Here is an 11,579-nt window from a genome sequence, read left to right as displayed (position 1 = left end):
CTGCTCACTCACCAGGGCTACTCAGACGCTCTCTCTCTTCCTCTCCCCACCAAGCTCTCTGTCTCCATCACCCTCACTGTTTCTCTTCCTCCCTCCTTCCTCTCCCTCTTTTACCCAGCCCTAATCCTCTCTTCTTTCAGGGAGATCTGACCCTATTTCCCCAAGGGTGATTCCCCCTCTTCTCCAGCCTGTTCCATTTTGCATCCCTTACCTCAGCTCAGACAAACCAAAGACCCTTCCTCCAACCCACACCCCTTAGAAGGAACAGAGAAGGAAGGAATTCTAGAAACTTCTTATTGAATGTCTTCACTTATGTTACTAGACAGAAAGCAAGAGTTGACATTGGAACTCATGGAAGAAAACTGGGAACCAATCACCTACCAATACAAGAGCGATTTCAGTTTTCCAGTGGGTGGGGATGGTGAGGAAGGGAGAGGGGGAAGAAGGAAAGAGAGAACAGTGGCTCTGAGCTACCATCATTCCTGTGCATGTCTGTCTCATTCTTGGAGTCTGCACCTTCCATAGCGCCTTAGTGCATATGAATACCTGAATGAAGGAGTGCATTTGAGTGAATGAGTGAATGAGCAAGGTCACATGCAAAATCAGACAGTGCAGTGAGGTTGCTCCCAAGTGCCACTTACTCACCTTTAGCTGGCGTGGTTTCTCGGAAGCTGTGCTGGACTCCAGCAATTGTCTCCAGGGACACTCTCTTTATTCCTCCTTCAAGTGTGGTCTTGCAGAACAACATGGTCATCAGCCAACTTCCGCAGTTTCTCATGACCACCTTATGAAGTTAACACTGGGGCACTTGGTCTTAGGCTAGTCCTCAGGTTTCTCCAACCCAGACCCTCCTGATCGGACTTGTTGATTTCCTAAATCAACAATCCCTTTACTCTCCTTTACTAATAGTACGGATTAAGTCACATCAAGGAATAAACCTCTTTAGAAGTTCTATGCACAACACACACAATGCTTGCGTCTCAAAGTCAACTTTTTTTTTTTTTTGAATACCAGGGGCATCATTACAAAAAAATCGCTACTAACCCAGAGAACCTCTAACACTTGGCATCTCTCATGAGAGCTGCCTGCTAATCCACCTTAAACTCTGCTTTCATCATATAATTCTCGTGCTGGAAACTTAACCACCTCATGTCTGAACTCTGCTGCCCAGCATTGAAAGCCAACCACGATCTGGTCCCACCCTCCAGATCGAACTCCCGTGTTCCCCTGTTACTCCCAACATCACCGTCTATCCCACAACCAAGCAGTGAGCATTCTCACCTCTGTCCCTTTTTCAAGTCCCTGGAAGCTTCTCCTTCCCTTTCACCTCTCTCTTCCAGCCAACTGAAATCAGGAAACTGGATGGGACAAGGGTTTCCTCCCAGGACGCCTCCTCCAGGGAGACTTCCCTGACTCATCCAGTCTTTGTGGCTTCCCTGGGCTCCCTGTGTTTTACCTATCACCTCGGCCCCATTCTGCATTTCATGGCCCATAGTCTTATATCTCCAATGAGCTGGTGCTTTCTTCCTGGAAGGACCATATCTTTAACTTCTCTGTATCCGCAGAGTGCGTACCACTTTGCCTTTTTGTGCAGTGAGTGTTAATTTAAAACTCTGACTCAAAGGAACTAAATCCCTTTGTGTAGGGACTTGCAGTTCATCCAGTTGTCCCCAGCTGTACCTCCTGGGCAGTGGGAGAGTTACTAGTGTCATCAAGATCTAGGTCTAGGCTGGTGTCCCCAATTCCAGACCCCATTTTCATGATTCTTCTCACTCTCTTTTTATTTTTTTTGACCGCGCCGCGCAGCATGCGGGATTTTAGTTCCCGACCAGGGATAGAACCCAGGCCCCCTGCATTGGGAGCGTGGAGTCTTACCCAATGGACCACCAGGGAAGTCCCCTGCATGTTGTTTAGACAAGAGAGAATTTCTAAGAGGTGAAGATTATGATCAGAGGAAGGAGTTAAGGAAGCTCTGGTCAAAATGTAGGAGCCCCTCTCATTCCAAGGGGAAATTCCACAGATTACATTTTAGAGAGAAATGCAGGTGACAGGTAAGAATTGCTCCACCATATCCAGGTGCAAAGGATGCTACATTTTTCTATTTCTCTAAAATCAAATTCAACTTGGCTTCAAATTTCTTACTCACCAAGGTTGGGGAAGAGTCCAATATCATGGTTATTGGGTCTCCCTGTCCCTGGCTCCCAGACTCTCACAGGCCCGGGAAAGAGGGGATATCCTGATTCGTAGGCCATGGAGGGCGCCATGGTTACCACTGCTTCTTCTGCAACCCCATGTGCTGGCCTTTTCTGGCTTGGAGGACCATGGAGAGGCTTCTTGTTGCTATGTTCCTCTTGCCACTGGCTACAGGTATCCATGGAAACCCCCATCCAGGTTCTCAAAGCAGGAGTGTGTGGTGTCCAGCCCCCGCTGGCTTTCAGGTAGCCTCTCACCTGAGTTCCTACAGGGATGGTGGGACACAGACCCTCCTGCCACCCTGGAAACCTGCACCCACTACCTCTACACATGCACATGCGCGCGCGCGCACACACACACACACACACACACACACACACACTTCTCCATCTCAGGGAAGCCACCAATAAGCCTGGGCCAAATATCCCTCCTTTCAAAACAGCAACTGTTTCCGCCATCCTGAAAAATTCTTCTTAATATGACTGGTTTCCAACCGAAGATCTGAGTGAAGGACCTTCACCTGGGACCTAGAAATATCTCTATTTAAGACTCCGAAGCACAAAGGACTATTTCTTTTCCCCTGAGGAAGACAAGCCCAGAACTTAAAACCGAAGGCTGAGATGAAAATTACCTTATCATTCTTTTTCACTGATAAGGGCACAACAGTAAAAAGGATAAGACACCGATTGACTTCTCCGTCACTCTCTGTTTCATGGGTGAACACTGAGCCTGTGGGGGGGGGGTGTTTGTGTGTGTGCTGGGGGGAGCGGTGAAGTGGCTAAAAGCATTAACGCAGGACATTGGGACTCCTGATGAAATCTCAAAGGGCAGCTTAGCAGGAGCAGCCAGGAAAGAAACCCAAGCCAGTGTCTGCAGCATTAACTGTAGCAGGTGCCACTGTGTCCTGTGACCATTCGAAATGAGGAAACGGCAATTTGCAAAGATTTCCTGTGCAGCCGTTGGTCTAGGGCTGGTGTGAGGAAAAGGGCTGCTAGCATAGTGGCCCGGGGATCAGGAGGGCCTGAAGACCCCCTGTGCTCCACTCACAGAGCCCTGCAGCCTGGCAGGGGGCTGTGCCTGAGGGGACACCCTTTTCTAGCTCATCAAATGTGTTACAGGACTGATAGGGCCCTATTTAGGAAGGACAGTGGGATAAAGGAATATATCAGGCTCAGGAAAAGTCAGCGTACTGGGTGGACCGTAAAGATTATAAACCTCTTTACTGAGACCCAACCTTATATTAAAGCAGGGAAACCAACAGCAGGGAAATGAAAAGCATCCATACAACTGACCCTTGGTCAAGGGAAGCCAGGCAGAAGGAAATTGGGACACAGTAGCTACCCCATCCTCTCTTCCCTCTCTTCCCCGGTCCCTCCCCCACCCTTGCCCCTCCCCACAGAGTCAGTCAGTTGGTTATGCACCATATTAAGAAGAAGCCAGGTAATATGGCTAATATCAGTTCAGGCAAACAAAGGAGAATTTTAAAATTAAATTCTCACTTAAAGAAATAGAGTAGGGCTTTTCAAAACGATTAATCCTGCCAGGGTTCCTTATTCAGTATTGTAAGCAACCTGAAAATTATCTTTAAAAGTGTACTTAGGGGCTTCCCTGGTGGCGCAGCAGTTAAGAATCCGCCTGCCGATGCAGGAGACACGGGTTCGAGCCCTGGTCCAGGAAGATCCCACATGCCGCGGAGCAGCTAAACCCATGAGCCACAACTACTGAGCCTGCGCTCTAGAGCCTTCGAGCCACAGCTGCTGAAGCCCATGCTCCTAGAGCCCGTGCTCTGCAACAAGAGAAGCCACCGCAATGAGAAGCCCGTGCACCACAACGAAGAGTAGCCCCCCCTCGCCACAACTAGAGAAAGCCCGCACACAGCAACAGAGACCCAACGCAGAAAGAAAGAAAGAAAGGGAGAAAGGAAAAAGCGTACTCAGTATAAGCCTCTTAGAATGGGGAAATTGGGATAGGAAGGATTTGAGATTTCCTTCATTAACCATCAAGAATGGTTTTTTAAAAGTTGATTTGGGAATTATGAATGTAATACCTGTTCGTGGCGGAAAATAATTAGATCCTACGAAATTGCTCTTTAAAAATTATACATATTAGGGGCTTCCCTGGTGGCGCAGTGGTTGAGAGTCCGCCTGCCGATGCAGGGGACACGGGTTCGTGCCCCGGTCCGGGAAGATCCCACATGCCGTGGAGCGGCTGGGCCCGTGAGCCACGGCCGCTGAGCCTGCACATCCGGAGCCTGTGCTCCGCAACGGGAGAGGCCACAACGGTGAGAGGCCCGCGTACCACACACACACACACACAAAATATACATATTAAAATATATATGCAACACTACTATATGTTTGATCTTTTCCCCATATGCTTGACAGTTATGGATAGTCTCAGTCTTTTCCATGGTGGTCCATCTGACAAGCAAAAGACCTTCATTGCATTGTGTCCATTTCCCTGATGCTAACGATGTTGAGCATCTTTCACACACTGTCATTTCTGTTTTTTCTATGAATCACTTGTTCATATTCTTTGACCTTTTTAATGTGTTGTTTTTTAGTTAGTACTGATATTCATCTTTTAATTATTATAACTCTTGAAAATATCTTCTCAGAGTCTGTCATTTGTCCTTTAACTTTGTTTATGGTATATTTTGCCATCCTGAAGGCTTAGGTTTTTATGGAGAGAAATCCTTTCACTGACTTTTTTTTCCCCCATATTTATTTATTATTTATTTATTTTGACTGCGTCGGGTCTTAGATGCGGCATGCAGGATCTTCGTGGAGGCATGCCGGATCTTTCGTTGCGGCATGTGAGCTTCTCTCTAATTGTGGCCCGCAGGCTCCAGGGCACGTGGGCTCTGTAGTTGTGGCATGCGGGTTCCAGAGTGCGTGGGCTCTGTAGTTTGTGGCACGCCGGCTCTAGTTGAGGCACGCGAGCTCAGTAGTTGTGGCACACGGGCTTAGCTGCCCTGCAGCATGTGGGATCTTACTTCCCTGACCAGGGATCGAGCCCTTGTCCCCCACATTGTAAGGTGGATTCTTTACCGCTGGACCACCAGGGAAGCCCCCATCACTGACTTTCTTCATGGCACCTGGGATTTTGTGATTTATTTAGGAAGGTCTCCTCCACCATAGGATTATAAAAAATATTCTCTTTTATTTTTTTAAAGGCTTTTATAGTCTTTAAAAATGTGTGTATAATCAACCTAGCTTTTACTTATGTGGCATATAACACAGGGGTTCATTAACCACCAGACCATTCATTAACACAGACCATTCATTAAAAGCACCTAAGCCCATTTTTCCATGCATCCTGGAGAAAAAGGGAAACGAAGCTCTTTCATCCACCTGAGAGACAGTGGTGAACACTCTGCAAGGGAGGAAATGATACATAGCACTAGTCTATGTCTGACAGAGATGGTCCGCTCTCGTGGGAAGACTATTAAGGCAACCGCGTAACTTAAACTCTCTGAAATGGTCTTGATTTGCAATATTCTTTCTTCCTGACACATTGTTACCACCCAAATTTTGATTTGGAAACTGTGGAGCTAATACAGTCAATGAGGTTGTGTGTCCATAAGCCTGTAAGAGGGACAGATAAACATGAAGTATGTTGAATTCTGTGAATTCAGAGGAGCAAGGGACAATTCTGCCTGGGAAGATGAGGGAGAACATTTGAACTGGACCTTGAAGGCAAGTTAAATTTTGAGAGACCAAGGTGGTGGGAGAGGTTCTAGGCCTCTAGGCCAAGAGAACATAGCAGCAAAGGCAGAGAAGCAGAAAAGCATGGGTTGTATTTCTGGAACCACTCATGATCTGTTTGATTGTCTGCCTTATAGGGAAGTAGTGAAGGATTAAGTTAGATGGTAGTTTGAGGCTGGAGGATGGTAAGCCTTGAATACCAAGGTAATGAATTCATGCTTTATTCTCTAGGTAATGGATGACCACTGAAGGTTTTATTTTTTTAAATAGCTTTACTGAGATATAATTCATATACCATACACTTTACCCACTTAAAGTATACAGTTCAATGTTTTTTAGTGTATTCACAAATATGTACAACCATCATCATAGTCAATTTTAGAACATTTTCATCACCTCAGAAAGAAATCTTATACCCTTTGTCTGTCGCCCTCTAACCCTCCATTCCCATCCTAGACCTAAGAAACTACTAATCTATTTTCTGTCCCTATAGATTTCCCTGTTCTGGACATTTCATATGAAAGGAGTCATATAATATGGGGTCTTCTGTAACTAGCTTCTTTTGCTTGGTATAATATTACCAGTGATGGTGTAAGCAACAGAATTCTCCAATCAAAGTGGCTCTAGAGAGAATGTTCTAGATGCAGGATGGTAGAAGGGGGCTGGAAGGCCAAGGAGAGCCATTATGAGACCATAAAAGTAAGTAGCTGTTATGGGGTCATGTGAGTGCTCCGTAAGGAAGCTTTGGGCTGCAAGTAAGAAGACACTGAACTATAAATGGCTTAAGTAACAGGGACATATTATCTTACTCACAGGAAATCTGGAGATGGGAGTTTCTAGATTTGATCCATGGCTTACCAGTGTTGCCAAGGACCCACATTCTTCCATCTTTCTATCATCTTAGTGTAGTGGCTTTTGCGCTCTGACTTTTCTCCTCATTGTTGCAAGATGCCTTGTTGCTCTTTAAGGTGTCACCTCTTCATATAGTTGCTTATAAAATATGCATCTTTGTTTTATAAGAGAGCAAACTTTTTCCCTGTAGCCCACCCAAAAGACTTTCCCTCATGGACCACTGGTCAAGACCACAGCATATACCTGTGCCTTAGCTTAGGTAGGCCGAAGATGTGCCTATGTGACATTATCATCTTCTGTGATGGGTGGTGGTCTCTGCCAGCAAGAAGGAAGGGAGATGGAGGTGCTCTTGGGTAGGCAAACAATGATGTTTGCTATAAGGGCCAAAGAAGAGTCAGGATAGACCAGCATCTTTAGTCCAACAAAGGACAGTGGAGATGGGAGTGACCAGTAGGGTCAAATGCCACAGTGAGGACAAGAAGGATCAAACCAAGAAAAAGGTGATGGAATTGGTTAGTAGTTGGTTACTGGTAACCTTTAATTACTATCTTCCAGTAACAGGAAAGAGGAAGATAGTAAATTAGAGTTTTGAGAAGACAGGAGATAAATGGCAAAAAAGAATGGGACCTTTTAAAGAGAAAGCAGGAGAGAAATCGGGCAACACGATCAAATGAAAAGTGTTTTTAAAGATGGGAAGATTCCTGTGGATAACAAGATAACTTATTGAGACGCTAATTTGTGGTTTTTGTTCTCACTACCATAGGTCATGATCATGGAGATTTAAATAGTGGAGTAAAATAAATAATTAAAAATATATTTCCAAATTAGGAGTACATTTGTTTAACATCAAAAACAAAAGGGATCTTAGGCAAGAAATGAAACACAGAAGCCATAAAGGAAAGTGTTTGACTACATACAGATTTAAATGTGTTGTATATGTAAATATATACAACACACAAAGTCAAAAGACCAATGATAGGGCTTCCCTGGTGGCACAGTGGTTGAGAGTCCGCCTGCCGATGCAGGGGACACGGGTTCGTGCCCCAGTCCGGGAAGATCCCACATGCCGCGGAGCGGCTGGGCCCGTGAGCCATGGCCGCTGAGCCTGCGCGTCCAGAGCCTGTGCTCCGCAACGGGGAGGCCACAATAGTGAGAGGCCTGCGTACTGCAAAAAAAAAAAAAAAAAAAAGGACCAATGATAGAGAAAAGTGCATATTTGCAACACACAGCTAATATGTGCCTAAAGATACCTATATTAGGTATCAAAGAGCACCTACAAATTGATAAGAAAATGACAAACAAATCAACAGAAAAATAGGCAAAGCATATGGAAAGGCAATTCACAAAAGAGACATAAAAATGGTCAATAAACTTACTATAAGTTATTCAAACTCACCCATAATACTAACCCCTATACAGTGCTCATTATAAGCCAGACACTTTTCAGAGAGCTTTACATATATTTACTCACGTAATCCTCATAGCAACCCTGTAAGGGGGTACTTCGATTATCTCCATTTGACAGATGTGAAAAGTATCTTAAGACTCTTGATTAAGGGAATACAGCCATTAAGTGTCAATATTTGGGCTTCAGACTCTGCTTTTAACCACTATACTTAGAGTCAGGGAAATGCAAATTAAAACAAAAGCAAGATGCCAATTTTTACCCATCAGATTGGTAAAACTTAAAAAGAGTGATAATACACAGTGATGGCAAAGATGTGAGAGAATGTTCAGTCTCATATACTGCTGGTAGGAGTATGACTTGCTTCAGCTTTTTTGAAAACCATCTGGAAATATCTATAAAATTAAAAATACACACGAAAAAATTGAGTCAACAATCTCACTTTGGACAATCTATTCCGTAGGAATAAAATATGAAAGTATAAGTGCAAGGATATTTATTGCAGCGTTACTCTAATGGCAAAACAAACAAATGAACAAAAATATCTGGAAGAAAAACCTCTTTGTCTATCAGAATGAGTGAGCAACATATGATTGGCTATACCAAGAGTTAGATCACTGTTTCCCAAACTTGAAAGGAGTTATATTATCATATATATATATATATAGAGAGAGAGAGAGAGAGAGAGAGAGAGAGGCAGAGAGAGAGGCAGAGAGACACACAGAGAGAGAGAATTTATTATAAGGAATTGGTCACAGAATTATGGGGGCTGAGAAGTCCCATGTTCCACCATCTGCAAGGTGCAGCCCCAGGAAAGCCAGTGGTATAGTCCTGAGAACCAGGAAAGCCCACAGTATAGGTCTCAGTCCAAGGGCAGGAGAATATCGATGACCCAGCTCAAGCAGAAAGTCAGAGAGAGGCCAGATTCTCCCTGCCTCTGCCTTCGTGTACTATTCAGGCCCTCAACAGATTGTCTGATACTCACCCACACTGGGGAAGGCCATCTGCTTTACTCAGTCTACCAATTCAAATGCTAATGCTAATTTCATCCAGAAACGTTCTCACAGACACACCCAGAAATAATGTTTAGCCAGATATCTGGGCACCCTTCACCCTGTGATCCGGTGAAGCTGGCACATAAAATTGACCAGTACGTGGGAATTTGTTATGAAATGAAGTTTTTATAGCACCAGAGTCAATAGAAAACCAATATTACCTGCTGTAACTAGAAAGTATCTATAATAATTAATACGACAACAACAAAAGGATGTTATTCATTTCTAGTTAGATAGCATGGCCTACAGAAGATCTTAATGCTGAGCCCAGCTCTCTACAGAACAGTGAACTCTCAAGTGTCAGAGAGATAGTAAAGACACACACCACGTGACGCAGTGTCATTAAATGCCCTTTTATAGGCCATCTAATCTCCTTGGAGCCCACAGTAGCGAGCATCCCCACTTCTGGAAACATAGAGGAGATCCTTATCTGAAGGCTCTGAAGAGAGATTCACAATTTACTAAATTAAAAAAAAAAAGCAAGTTGTTGTCAATTCCAGCTTTTGTACAACGAGCAAAGTTAAAAGAACCCTCCGTATATGGATTGAAGTTTGTCGTGGTAAGCACATGGAGAAGTGGATGAATATCATTTTTTTAAATATGATTTTTTAAAAGAGCTTTTATTTATTTATTTATTTTGGCCTCTCAGCATGCGGGATCTTAGTTCCCTGACCAGGGATCGAACCTGTGCCCCCTGCAGTGCCCCCTGTGCCCCTGGAGGCATGGAGTCTTAACCACCGGACCGCCAGGGAAGTCCCATGAATATCTTAAGTATTACCACAGGACCTTGCCATTTTTGTAAGTCAAAAATGATCTAAAGCTGGCATTTTAATATAGTCCCACCTAATAAACCACTAAGGATGTTAACATTGATTATGTGCAGTGATGGAAAATCTTTTATTACATTTACTTTTAATGATAAGCGTGTATTGCTTTTGAATTTTTCTCAATTCTAATAAAAACGCTTTAAAAGGAATGAATGAGAACACTTAGCCTGAGCTGTCAAAAGCTGTGAATAAGCTGCAAGTCTTTGTTTATGTGTCAATTATATCTCAATACAGCTGGGGCGGGGCGGTGGGTGGGGGGAGGAAAAAATGCAAGTTCTTGGGAGGGTCACACCATTTCTCTAATCCACCTCAGCACTATTGACATTTGGGGCTGGATAATTCTTTATTGGGGGTATGGGGGAGCTGTCCTGCATATTGTAGGCGTTTAGCAGCATCCCTGGCTTCTACGTATCCCTGACAGTAACATCCCCCCAGCCCCAACCAAAAATCAGCCAAAAATGTCTACAGACGTTGCCAAATGTCCCTTGGGGGCAGAATGACCCTGGATGAGAATCACTGCTCTAGTCCTCAATTTCTCATCAGTGACGGGAGATCTTGAACCAAGTGCTCTCCACGCTCCCTTGAAGCACCAGCATTCCCTGATGGCATCAACATGGATGGAATCTAGAAATGTGCTTTCCAGAAGCTGTTTTCCTCCAGAGCCACTAGGGGGAGCACTCTGCAATACAAAGGCCAAAACAGAGCCTGGGGGAACTTGTTTGCCCCTCCTCCTTGGACTTCGCTGTCGGTTCCCAACGCCCCAGCCTTTAATAAATAGCCTTTGATGTTGAGAGTGATAACCCTTAACCACGAGGCATGAAGAGCTATTTGTCTTGTGATTTGAGCCATAAAAGTCGTTGTTTTAGATATGGTGGAAGAGTGCAAAATGTTCTTTACTTTTTCAACATTCTTTGTAAGGCAGTTAGATGAATCATACCACAAAAAAGAAGCTGTGCCTCTCCATGAGGAGAGTCTGTGGAACAACGAGGCTAAAAGGTGAAAGATCTAGTTCTCTTCCTGGTCCTGCCACTTCCAGGCTGTGTGATGTTGGCCAAGTCTCTTAACCTTTCTGGTTATATATAAGAGAGCTGAGGAGATAGGCTGAGAAGTTACTTACTTAAGGTTAAATACTGAGTTAAATGGTCAAGCATGGATTTGGATCTGACCTGTCGACTTCATGGAATAGTGGTGAGAATCAAATGAGATGGAGTAGGTGAAAGAGTTCTGAAAAATAGAAACCACCATGCACGTTCAGGGTGTGGATTTGCAGATACTGTGGGAGTGAGAAGAGGTGATAGCTAAGAGATAGCCTGGTGGGGGTGGAGGATGGGGGGAGGGAACTGGGTGAAGGTAGGTCCAAACAGGTTACAGAAGATATTCCTCCATCAAAGTGTTATAAATGACAGGAAAAGGCCTCAGTGTCCCCAAATCTTTTACTACTGACAGGACATAAGGTTTCAATCCCCATCAAAATGAACAGGCCACTTGGAGGGGTGTTACTTTACGCTCTTATGAGATATTTAAACACCTTAATGAAAGT

This window comes from Pseudorca crassidens, chromosome 5 (genome assembly GCF_039906515.1).
Source record: "Pseudorca crassidens isolate mPseCra1 chromosome 5, mPseCra1.hap1, whole genome shotgun sequence".
NCBI classification, from domain to species: Eukaryota; Metazoa; Chordata; class Mammalia; order Artiodactyla; family Delphinidae; genus Pseudorca; species Pseudorca crassidens.
The sequence above is the reverse complement of the archived record's forward strand: the minus strand, read 5'-3'. Positions refer to the sequence as shown.